Here is a 12,198-nt window from a genome sequence, read left to right as displayed (position 1 = left end):
TCAATTTTAGAAAATATCGAAGCTCCTTGCAACTGGTCAAATAAATCCTCAATTCTTGGCAGTGGATACTTATTTTTTATAGTGACCCTATTGAGCTCTCGATAATCGATGCAAAGACGCATACTACCATCTTTCTTTTTCACAAACAAAACCGGTGCGCCCCATGGAGAGTAACTAGGGCGAATAAAACCTTTGTCTAGCAATTCTTGAATTTGATCTTTCAATTCTTTCATTTCAGCGGGTGCTAGACGATAAGGTGCTTTAGATATAGGAACAGTGCCCGGCATAAGGTCAATAGAGAACTCCACCTCACGATCGGGCGGAATGCCAGAAACGTCTTCGGGAAAGACGCTAGGAAAATCCCTCACAATATCAACATCTTCTAGCTTCTGGCTGATGGATTCATGTGTAGTAGTGACACATGCTAAATACGCCTGACATCCATGCTTAATAAGCTTCCTCGCACATAGACAAGAGATAATGTGCGGCATTTGCTGGTTTCTTGCCGCCTCGAAAACAAAAGATTTACCACTGGGTGGCCTGATAGATACTGATCGCTGACAGAAATCAATCGAAGCTCCATTCGCAGATAGCCAATCCATCCCAAGTATAATATCGAATTCGGGCATAGGAAGCACAATAAGATCTGCCCGAACAACATCTTTGAATAAACGAAGCTCCAGATTCTTAACAATCTTAGACGTGAGCATCTGATCACCGGATGGAATCGAAACTTTGAAACCCAAACCCATATCTTGAGGAGTAACATTCAGTCTTTTGATGAAGGTTTCTGATATGAAAGAGTGTGTAGCTCCTGAATCTAGCAAAGCATAGGTAGCTACGCCTAGAATGATGATCCTCCCTGCGGTGAAAATGTCTTTTAATTCTTTTCGTGTTGACACTTAAGGATTTACTATCATTAATTCCCAAAGATGAATGAAGATTTCGTGTTGAACTTAAACATTTCTTAGAGAAGTTTTGCTTTAGTCCCTCAATCTTTTAAGTCTGCATTATTGACCCATAATTTTCGAATTATTGCACTTAAGTCCCTTAAATTTTCGAAAATTGCATATTGGCCCCCCAATAATTTCGAAACCCCCTTTTATGGTTTTCTTTAATTTTGGCCCTTAGACTTTTTATTCTGAATCATAACATCCTTCACATAAAATAAGGCACGAAAATTCGAATCATTTTTCTATGGTTTCTAAAATCATCGCTTAAGGCCAACTAAGTAGAACATGCAACCTAATTTATTCTAGGTTGAAACTTAATCACAATTCAATTCTAATAACCAATTTAACATTTCATGCAGAAATAAGGAATATAAAAATGTTAAATGACTAGGTTACCCGTGATGAGTGTAGTGTCTGCCTCTTCCTCGGCTTCCTCGGCATTCATCACATAAGCTCGGGCCGTAGTAGCTGCTTTCCTCTTTGGGCAATCAATAGCTTTGTGACCGGCCTCCTTGCAGTAGAAACATTTATATGATCCCAACTCGCATTTGCCAAGATGTAGACGGTTGCACTCCTTGCATGGTTGTCTCTCAGCAGGCTTTGGTGCTCCCAGATTCTGTGGCTTTGGTGGCGCTGGCTTCTTGACTTGACCTTGGGGCTTTTGAGGCCCTTGAGGTCTAGGAGGACCCGTATTTGGCTTCTTGTTGGGTTGATTGTTATTCTGATAGTGCTGCCTCTTGCGCTGAATCTCAAAGTCAATGTCCTTTAAGGACTGCTCAGCATGATATGCATAAGTAACTGCCATAGCATAATTCTCCGGACGCATCATCATGACTTTATCCCGAATGGTAGGTCTTAGGCCATCCTTGAAATGCCTAAGTTTTTCTTCCGCGTCTCCAGCAATAAGGGGTACAAAGTGGCAACCCCTATCAAACTTCTTCACAAAATCGGCAACAGGTACGTCTCCCTGGCGGAGAGTCATAAATTCCCTCTTTATCCGGCTTCTGACGTCAGCAGTAAAGTATTTCTCATAGAATTTCGTCTTGAACTGTGCCCAAGTGAGTGTAGCAAGGTCAACACCATGCTCGGCTCCTTCCCACCATAAAGAAGCGTCATCCCTAAGCAGATAAGTAGTGCACCTCACACGGTCGGCGTCTCCCATGTTCAGATAGCGAAAATGTACCTCGAGTGATCGGATCCAACTCTCTGCAGCAAATGGATCGGTGGTGCCAGAAAATTCCTTCGGCCCTAGCCTCCGGAACTGCTCATAAATATCATGCTGTGGCCTAGGTGGCTGCTGTGGCTGCTGCTGCTGCATCTGCTGTAACTGCAGCTGTAGCTGTTGCTGCTGTATCTGCTGCTGCTGTAACTGTTGCTCGAAGAGACGAGCCATACCCTCTAATGCACGAGTAGCAGGATCCCCTGGAGGAGGTGGTGGTGGTGGTGCATTTCTTTGACTATTCCCTCTGCGATTAACATTGTTCTCTGCCTGATTCTCGATAACGGGTACGCGTCTAGGAGTCATTTTATCTGAATGTTTTCCAAATTCTAACGTAACCAACATGCATTTAAATCTAAGTTCTCTAATCATGAAACACATCCTGACTTAATTAGCATTTTAAGCATGCAAGGCAATACTACTCAAAAAGCTATTAAACATGTATCATAAACATAATATCCATAACGTCATGCAGGTTAAATCATATAAAATCACATAAAGCAAGTAAATCTTACAACTTGAGGCTTGACGACTGATATTCCCGGCGCTGATGGTGGCACAACCCTTTGCAGGACCTTTGCTCTGATACCAACTGAGACGTCCTGCTCTTTTTATTGCTTTAAAAGTACTAGAAAATTTTTTTTTTTCCTCACTTAGCATCGGCCGAACCATAAAATATTTTTGACATCATTTTAAAAATAAACATCCAACTGCTATTTAAAAATCCAAAGAAAAATATTTTAAAGCATAAAATCGTCAAACATTTTACTAAACCTAAAAAGCAATAATTTGAAAAGTAAAGCCCATACTAAACCTCTCAAAAATCTCTCAAAAGCATACATAAGTAATCTTAAAAATCTTTAATCATAAAGCATGAGTCAAAAGTCATAATGCGGAAAAAGTAGAAGCGCTGGTCCTCGGGTTGTGCGCGCCTTCAGTCCAGTCAAATCACTCATCAAGTCCTCCCTCAATACCACCTGCATCCATCACACCTAGTGAGTCTAAAGACTCAACACACCATAATCTTGATAACGAGTAATACGTAATACAGTCAACATATAACGGTGAAAAATATGTGTACTTAAAATATCGTTTTCATGAAGATGCATAAACATAAACATTTTCATAAATATTTTCATGATGCATAAACTTTAAACATAAACATTTTCATAAAATACTTTTTCATGACATGCAACCATAAACCTTAACCTTTTCCCTTTTTCCTCAACATGACATGACATAAAACATTTTTCATGATCATAAACATTTTTCCTTTTCCTTTTCCTTTTCCTTTTCCTTTTGTTGAATTCAGATCGTTAATTGTGACTTTCCTGATCATGCTCATGAGGGTCGATGGATCCATCTACATAAAACCACAGTACTGGGCGGCGGGGGACACCAGCAACACTCTCACCGGTCAACTGGGCCCTGGCCTATCATGATTCGAATAGAAATACGCTCGTCGGGGCTCCCTCTGGGGCCTTTTCCCATAAATGGGCTCCCTCTGGGGCCTTTCCCCCTCACGATATTCCCATTCTTCCGTTACCACAAAACCGTTACCACATATCCGTTACCACATATCCGTTACCACATATTCGCAATGATGGAAACACGATCGTCGGGCTCCCACTGGGACCATAACCCTCACGACGTCGCCAACATTAACGAATTAGTCACAATTATTTCACATCCTTCAACATTTTTCATTCACATCACTTTAGAAAAATCATGAATATCATTACGTTTTTCATTTTTGAAACCAAGCATGCAACATGTATTTTAAATGTCTTCCCTCAATCATAAAAATCAAATAGACATTTAAAAATCATCATTCAATCATGAACAATTCATAAACATTTAAAAATAATCAAATTTTCATAAAATAGCATTTAGGGCACTGCCATGACCCTAACTAATTTCTAGGTGTAAAAAGACCGTTTTACCCCTGGACTCGACATTTTACGTTTTCGACTTTTTCCTTGATTTCACGACTCTAACATGTCCCAAATAATTATTTAAGCTTACGTGAATTTTTTTCATAATTTTATTTGGCTTAAATGTTAGACTTTTTCAATTATCTTTTCTTAATTGTTTTAACAGTGTTTTAATCCCGAAAAATACCAAACTTTAATATAAAATTCTTAAATTCTAAATTTAGTCTTTTTATATTATTTTAGCCCTTATGGACCCCGACTCGACCCCCGTGAGCCGTTTTCCAATTTTTTCTTTACTTAAAACCCTATTTTGACACCTAAACTTCGACCCCGAGCCAACTTCTGATTTTCACGAGTTACCCCCGAACCATGTCGAGCGAAAACTTGCCCAACACAATAATTTAGCCTACTGGACTCTAACTTTAACAAGAAACCCTCCCCAAAACCAAAAACGAAGGTCCCCTCTACTGCCCATAAGCTGGCCGAGAGTTATATCCTGCATGGACTCTATGTTTGATGCAATAAGGACCCTAGCCGACACTCTAGCCACGAACCAGCGTACCTAGCACTTACCCAGGATCCTAAGGACTCGCCCTAACCCTGCCCAGCAAGCTTGGAACGAGCCCTTCCCTTCCCTGCAGCCGCGCACCTCCTGCACGCGAACTGCCATGCTTCTCGGGTAGAGTCCTTCCTACGATGGACTCTTCGCCGCCTCTCCTCTCGAGTCCTAGCATGGCTAGGGCTCTTCCTTGGTCTCCCCCACGCCCCTGGCTAGTCCCTGGACAAGAGTCGCACCAAGCCCGGCCGTGAGGACCCCTAATCGAACCCATGTTCTTCCCATGACAGCAACTTACGTTTTATTTGGTGCTCTTCAAATTCCAGCGTGTATGGTGCGCTTACAGGACCCTAACTCACGTGTAAACCCTTGTAAATCATGGCCTAGATCATGGCAGTCCTTAAACAACATACAATCATGTTTTAAGAATCAAAAACCTTGCTTAACATATCATGCTATGATCCAAAACGAAAATTTAGAAAAGTGGCACTTGTTTTTCTTTCATGTTATTCATGCATCCAATAATTTAAGCACTAATATGATATGATGGATGAGTAAAGGGAGATTAGGGTGTGCCTTTGCGTTTTATACGCACGAAAAACCGTTGACGACGAAGAACGGGACGCGACGATGGCTTGCTCTTGGCTTGATGCCTTCGAAAACCTCTTCTAGCTTGGTGTGGTGAGTGCCGTGTGTGTATGGGAGTGTTTTCAGATTTTAAAAAGTGTGTGGCCGATCCCTTGATGCAAAAAGTGTAGGGTTTTGGGGAGACTAAATCATGTATTATATACTAATTATTTGCTAACATGGCTTTAGGCCCATTAAGCCAACAATTAAGCCCATTAGCCTTTAATTAGAATTAAATAAAATATTAACAAGGTTTTTGTTTAAATAAATTTGTGAATTTATTAGCCGGGTTGCCAAAAAGCTCGTATTTTAGTTGAAAAACCAACACCGATAAAATTTACGCCCCGGCGTATAAAATCACCTCAAAACCCTTAATTTCATAAAAATACTAAAAAGCATCGACCATCTTTTAAATAATTAAAAATAATTATTTAATATAAATATTTTACGTTTTCTTCAGCCCTCGGTCCCCGTTCCTCGATCGTCACTTGAATATTCCTAAAAATACATTTTTTTATGCATGATGACAAATAAATCTCATTTAGCATATAAACAAGTACGTCACATAATTAATTAGCAGCTAAAATCAATTAATTACTCAATTTTTAATAATTTCCTAGATTCGCATGCAGTTGGATTACGTCGTCTTAATTTTGGACCTTACAATCTATGTGTCTCATAAAGCATTCATAATATTCACGATTAATCTATAGCCCAAAAAGTAAAACGTCAATACTAAAATCCAAAAATCAACATAATCCAATTCCACCACAAAACCAACATGCGTTAAAATCAAATAATTTTTCATTTCATATCGTATCACATATAAAAAAAATTCCAAAACATATAAATCATATATTATCATGAAGCTATTAAACATGTGACGTGAACATATAATTCATGTAGTCATGCAGGTGACAACATATAAATCATATAAAGCATGTAAAAACTTACAACTTTGAGGCTTGACGACTGATCTTTCTGGCGCTGATGGTGGACACAACCCTTTACAGGACCTTTGCTCTAATATTAACTGAAACGTCTGCCCTTTTTATTGCTTTAAAAGTACTAAAAAAAAAATTTTAACACTCAATTTTTGGCCATGACAAATAACACATATATTTTACCCTTTAAAATAAAATCTCAACCAACTAGCATTTTAAAAATCAAGTGCAATAGTCATAAAATGAAATCGTCAACTGTTTTATCCAACCTAAATAAAGCAATAAGTTTGAAAAGTATAGCTCATACTAAACCTCTCAAAAATCTCTCCAAAAAGCATAAATAAATGGTCTTAAAATCTTTAACATAAATCATTTAACATAAATCATAATGCGGAAAAAGTAGAAGCGCTGGTCCTCGGGTTGTGTGCGCCTTCAGTCCAGTCAAATCACCCGTCAAGTCCTCCCTCAAACTCACCTGCATCCATCATACCTAGTGAGTCTAAAGACTCAACAAACCATCATCTTTATAGCAAGTAATACGTAATACAGTCAACATATAACAGTGAAAAATATTTGTACTTAAAATATCAGTTTTCATGAAGATGCATAAACTTCAAACATGAACATTTTTGTAAATCTTTTATGATGCATGAACTTTAAATAGAAACATTTTCATAATGATGCATCAACTTTAAGCATAAACATTTTCATGACATGCATCACATAAACCTTAACATTTTCCTTTTTTTTTCCTCAACGTGACATGATATAAAACATTTTTTTATGATCATAAATATTTTTCCTTTTCCTTTTCTATTTCCTTCGTTGAATTCAGATCGATAATTGTGACTTTCCGCAACATGACATGACATGAAAATCGATGGATCCATCTACATGAAACCGCAGTACTGGGCGGCAGGGACATCAGCGACACTCTCACCGGTCAACTGAGCCTTGGTCTATCATGATCGAATAGAAATACGATCGTCGGGGCTCCCTCTGGGGCCTTCTCCCATAAATGGGCTCCCTCTGGGCCTTCTCCCCTCACGATATTCCCATTCTTCCTCAAACCTCGTAACCTCATATTCACAATAATGGAGACACGATCGCCGGGCTCCCACTGGGACCAACACCCTCATGACATCGCCATCATTAACGAATTAGTCACAATCACTTCACTTCCTTCAACATTTTTCATTCACATCACTTTATAAAAATCATGCATAACATAACATTTTGTTTTTGAAACCAAGCATGCAACACGTCTCTTAAATGCCTTCCTTAATTCATAAAAATCCCATGGATATTTAAAAAAAATCATAATTTAATCATTAACATTTCATAAACATTTAAAATAACATTTTACCCTCAAAACATGTAAAATAATATTTTTACATATTAAATTATAACTATCTAAAATTCCTTAAGCATTTAAAATATCATTTTACATAAAAAAATTCTATAAACATCCATAACTATAGAAAATAATCATATTAGCACATAAAACAGCATTCAGGGCACTGCCATGACGTTTACTAATTTTTAGGTGTAAAAAGACCGTTTTACCCCTGGACGTAACATTTTACATTTTTGGCTTTTTCTTGAATTCATTGACTCTAACATGTCCCAAATAATTATTTAAGCTTACATGAATTTTTCCATATTTTTATTTAGCATAAATCGAGAACTTTTAAATTAATATTTAAATAATACGTATCATTGCGTTTTAATCCCGAATTAAACCAAAACTTAATATAAAATTCCCAAATTACAAAATTAGACTTTTAATAATTATTTAAGCTTAAATATAATTTTCTATAATTTTATAAAGCTTAAACTAGGCGTTTCAATTAATTCGTTAATTAGCGTTCCGTGAGGCGATAAAATCCCGATTAAATCTAAAACTCATTATTTTGATCCCAAATTTTTAACATAACCTTTTTATGATTTATTCTACCCTTCCAAGTCATGAGCCACACCCGTGGATCCATGGATTCATTTTTAGCTTTATTAATTTTTTTTAGACACCTTATCGAACACACCGAGCCATCTCCTAATTTACCCGAGCCAAGCCCGAGCCACTTTGAGCCAAAACTTAACCAACCCATCTAGGGACCCTACTGTGCAAGCCCAGCCCGAAACACAAGCCCTGGTCCATTCAAAACCCTCCTGGAATTTGACCCAAAATCTGCACATCTGTGTGTGAGTGCCTTCTAGTCTATCTTAGGACTCCTAGCCAACTAGGACACCTCCAACCCTTAACCACTTGACCCCTCATGACCCTAACCTTCCCTAGCCCACGCCCAGACCAAGACCAGACCAACCCAAGCCATGGACCGCGCGCACGAGCCGCTTGAAGCCAACAGCAACTGTGCGCTACTTTTGTTCTCTTACGGGTTCTACTTCTCCCTCGAGCCAGCAGCGACTCAAGCCACTCCAGACCCTGCCCCAACCCTGGACCATCTCCCTGGGACCCTGACAGACCACCTGGCTTGCCCCTAGGCCAGCCGTGAGCCCCATTTTTATCAGCTCCTCTAGAAATCTGCTCTCTCGCGCGAGGAGTCCCTGCTGCATGGGACTCCTCCACAGCTGCGCGCCTGGGGTCCTAACAATGCTAGGACCCTTCCTGACCCTGACCCACGTCCAGCACGAGCCCCCCTTGAGACCTGGTCGAACCCCAAGCCCCCATGCATAGTGATCGAGTCCCATGAATTTTATTTTGCAAAACTCACGTCCCTACTTGCTGGTTTTCTATTCTACGGTTCCAGCTTTCCTCTACTCTTGTTTGCAGCTTTTTAGGGTGATTAAGGACTCAATAAAACATGTAAAAACATCCCTCAACCTATCCTAATCATGGCAGCCCCTAATCAACATAATTTTCATGTTTTTGGAACAACAATTCACAAGTTTACCTCATGTACATGCAATATTTCGAAAATATTCATAAAAACCTCATGCTTTTCATTCAAATATAATTTAAACAATAATATGATGTGATAGACGAGAAAAGGAGATGTATGGCGTGTCTTTGCGTAATTAACGCACGAAAAACCGTTGACGATGACGAAGAACGGAGCAAGACCTTGGCTTGAATCTCCAAGAGCTTTACCGAAATTTTCCTCTTCAAATTGTGGAGGTGGGTGCCGTGTGTTGGTGAGGAGATTTTCTGAAATTGAGGAGTGTGTGGCCGTGTATTTGCTTTGGTAAAGAGTGTAGGGTTTATTACATATTATATACTAATTAGTTACTAACTAGGCCTTAGGCCTATTAAGCCATTGAGTTAGGCCCATTAGTCTAATTAAGACATAAATAAAATATTAAAAAAGTTTTTCTTTAATTAAATATGTGAATTTATTAGCCGGGTTGCCAAAAAGCTCGTATATTTGTTGAAAAACCCACCTCGATAAAATTTACGTTCCGGCGTATAAAATCACCTCAAAACCCTTTATTTTTCAAAAATAATAAAAAGTATCAACCATATTTTAAATAATTAAAAATAATAATTAATTAAAATATTTTTCAGCCCTCGGTCCCCGTTCCTCGATCGTCACTTGAATATCCCTTAAAAATACATTTTAATACAACCATCTCGAAAAATATATTTTAAACATGCAATATTCACAACATAATTAATTTATGCAATTAAATCATTTAATTAAAATGCAAGATAATTTAATAATTGCATGCATGTGGTTCGCGTGGACCTTTAAATTTTCGGGGCGTTACAGTGAATCTGTTCAGCTCTCTATACTCAATGCAGAGTCGCACATTACAATTCTTCTTCTTCACGAATAATACCGGTGCGCCCCATGGAGAACAACTCGGGCGAATAAAACTCTTGTCCAGCAACTCTTGAATTTGATCCTTCAGCTCTTTCATTTCGGCTAGTGCTAGACGATAGGGTGTCTTAGAAATTGGCACTGTGCCCGGCATCAGCTCAATAGAAAATTCCACCTCTCAGTGTGGAATGCCAGAAACATCCTTAGGAAAGACGCTAGGAATGTCTCTGACAACCTCAACATCCTGTAGTTTTTGACTGTCCGGAACAGGCGTTGAAATAACACACGCTATAAAGTCTTGGCAGCCTCGTCTAATAAGATTCCTTGCACAGACGCAGGAGATAGTGTGCGGCATTTGCTTGTTCCTTGCTGTCTAAATGTCAAATATTTCCCGCTGGGCAAATCCTAATCCTCGGGTATAATCTTTTGTCTCTTGACAAACGTTTCAGATATAAATGAGTGTGTAGCTCCTGAATCTAGCAATGCATAGGTAGCTACACCTGAAATAAATATCCTTTATGCGACAAATATATCATCAAATCCAATCGAGTCCAAAACTTAAAGAATTTATATCATTAGTCACCCAAAATAAGTTTCGAAAATTGCATTGATCCTCTTAAAGTTTCGAAATTCTCCATTTTGGACCCTAAAGATTTCGAAAATTGCATCTTCCCCAAATAAATTTCGAATTTTATCAAATCAGGCACTAAACTCTCGAAATTAAGTGTATGACCCTAAAATTCCAGAATTCGCAAAATAGTCCCTGTACTTTCCAAACTTTGCAATTAAGTCCCTGATATTTCAAAAATTCCAGATTTCAGCTTGGAACTTTCGTTATTCTTAATTTCAGTCCGTGGACTTCTTAAAATTACGGTTTAGCCCCTGCATTTTTCGGCCTTGTGCATTTGGACCCTTAAACTTTCGATTTTTTCACTTTGGCCCCTAACCAACATGACAAGCCCCTATTAAATTATTATTTTTAATTATTTAATATATGATATATTTAAGATGTAATTTTTGAAAATGGTGTCTTTTGAAGTGTTTTTACATGTCGAGTCGTATTTTAAACGGTAATCGATTTTGGAAGAAAACAAGGATTTTTTGGAGGATTGGCTATTATTTTCGAAAACTTTCCTAAACGAGATATTTTTCCTAATTTGTAATGGGCCTAATGGACCTATGATACTAAGAATATTGGGACTAAGTTTCTACCCAATTATTTATATCAAAACTTGACTTCTAAGCCCTAGTTTATGCACTCAAAACTCACGCCTTACCACCTAAAGACTCCTACGGTTTTCTCCAACAAAACTCACGCACACACCCTCACTTTCAAGGAAATTCACGTTGGATTTTTGAAGGAAAATCACAGCAAGGTCTCCCCGTCTCTCTGCCAAAGTTCTTCCCTTCAAAAAATTATTTTCATGCGTGAATCATGAAAAGACACGCCTTATCCCTTCTTTTCTCAGCATTCATACTATATTATGTGTGATTAGGTGTTCTTCCATGAAAAATCTCAACATCATGGTATTTTCGTTTTTAAGGGTCTATACATGAAAAACATGATTTTTCTTGCATGATTCATGATGTTTCTTGTTAAAGGGAATGGGCTGTCTGGTTAAAAATGTTAGGGTCTCGATTCGTAGTAGGCTTAAGGACTCTTAGACGCACAATTAAGGCCTGGAAAAGACAAGGCAAGGGCTGAACGATTTTAGGGGTTCAAGGGAAACTAGGGCTCGATCGTTTGGGAATTAAAGGAGGAGGCCATGCAGGTCCTATCTAAGAGAGGGGCTGGGCTCGTGAGGGTCGTAGTATCGAGTCATGAGGGTCCATGATGGCTGGATGGTCCAGGAAAGGGAAAGTTTTCTTGCGAATTTGTTTGTAAAACTCTAAAACACATAAATTCCAACAAAAAGTCAAGTTGTTGCTTCCCTATTACAATAAATATGTTTTTAATTAAGCAGATGATTGTCAATTTACATTATTTTTTTGTCTTTTATTAATAAAAAAAATCTCTGATTGGTATTATTGAGTGATGGATAGAAGTACCTTTTTTTATATAACAAAATCTATTAATAAAAAAATTACAAAAAATCTATTAAAGAAATTGTTTGAATATGCTCATTTATATAATAAATCTCAGATAATTAATTATTGCTAAACTATTATTTAATTCAATATTTTTC

This window comes from Primulina tabacum, chromosome 15 (assembly GCF_025594145.1).
Source record: "Primulina tabacum isolate GXHZ01 chromosome 15, ASM2559414v2, whole genome shotgun sequence".
Classification (NCBI taxonomy): domain Eukaryota; kingdom Viridiplantae; phylum Streptophyta; class Magnoliopsida; order Lamiales; family Gesneriaceae; genus Primulina; species Primulina tabacum.
The sequence above is the reverse complement of the archived record's forward strand: the minus strand, read 5'-3'. Positions refer to the sequence as shown.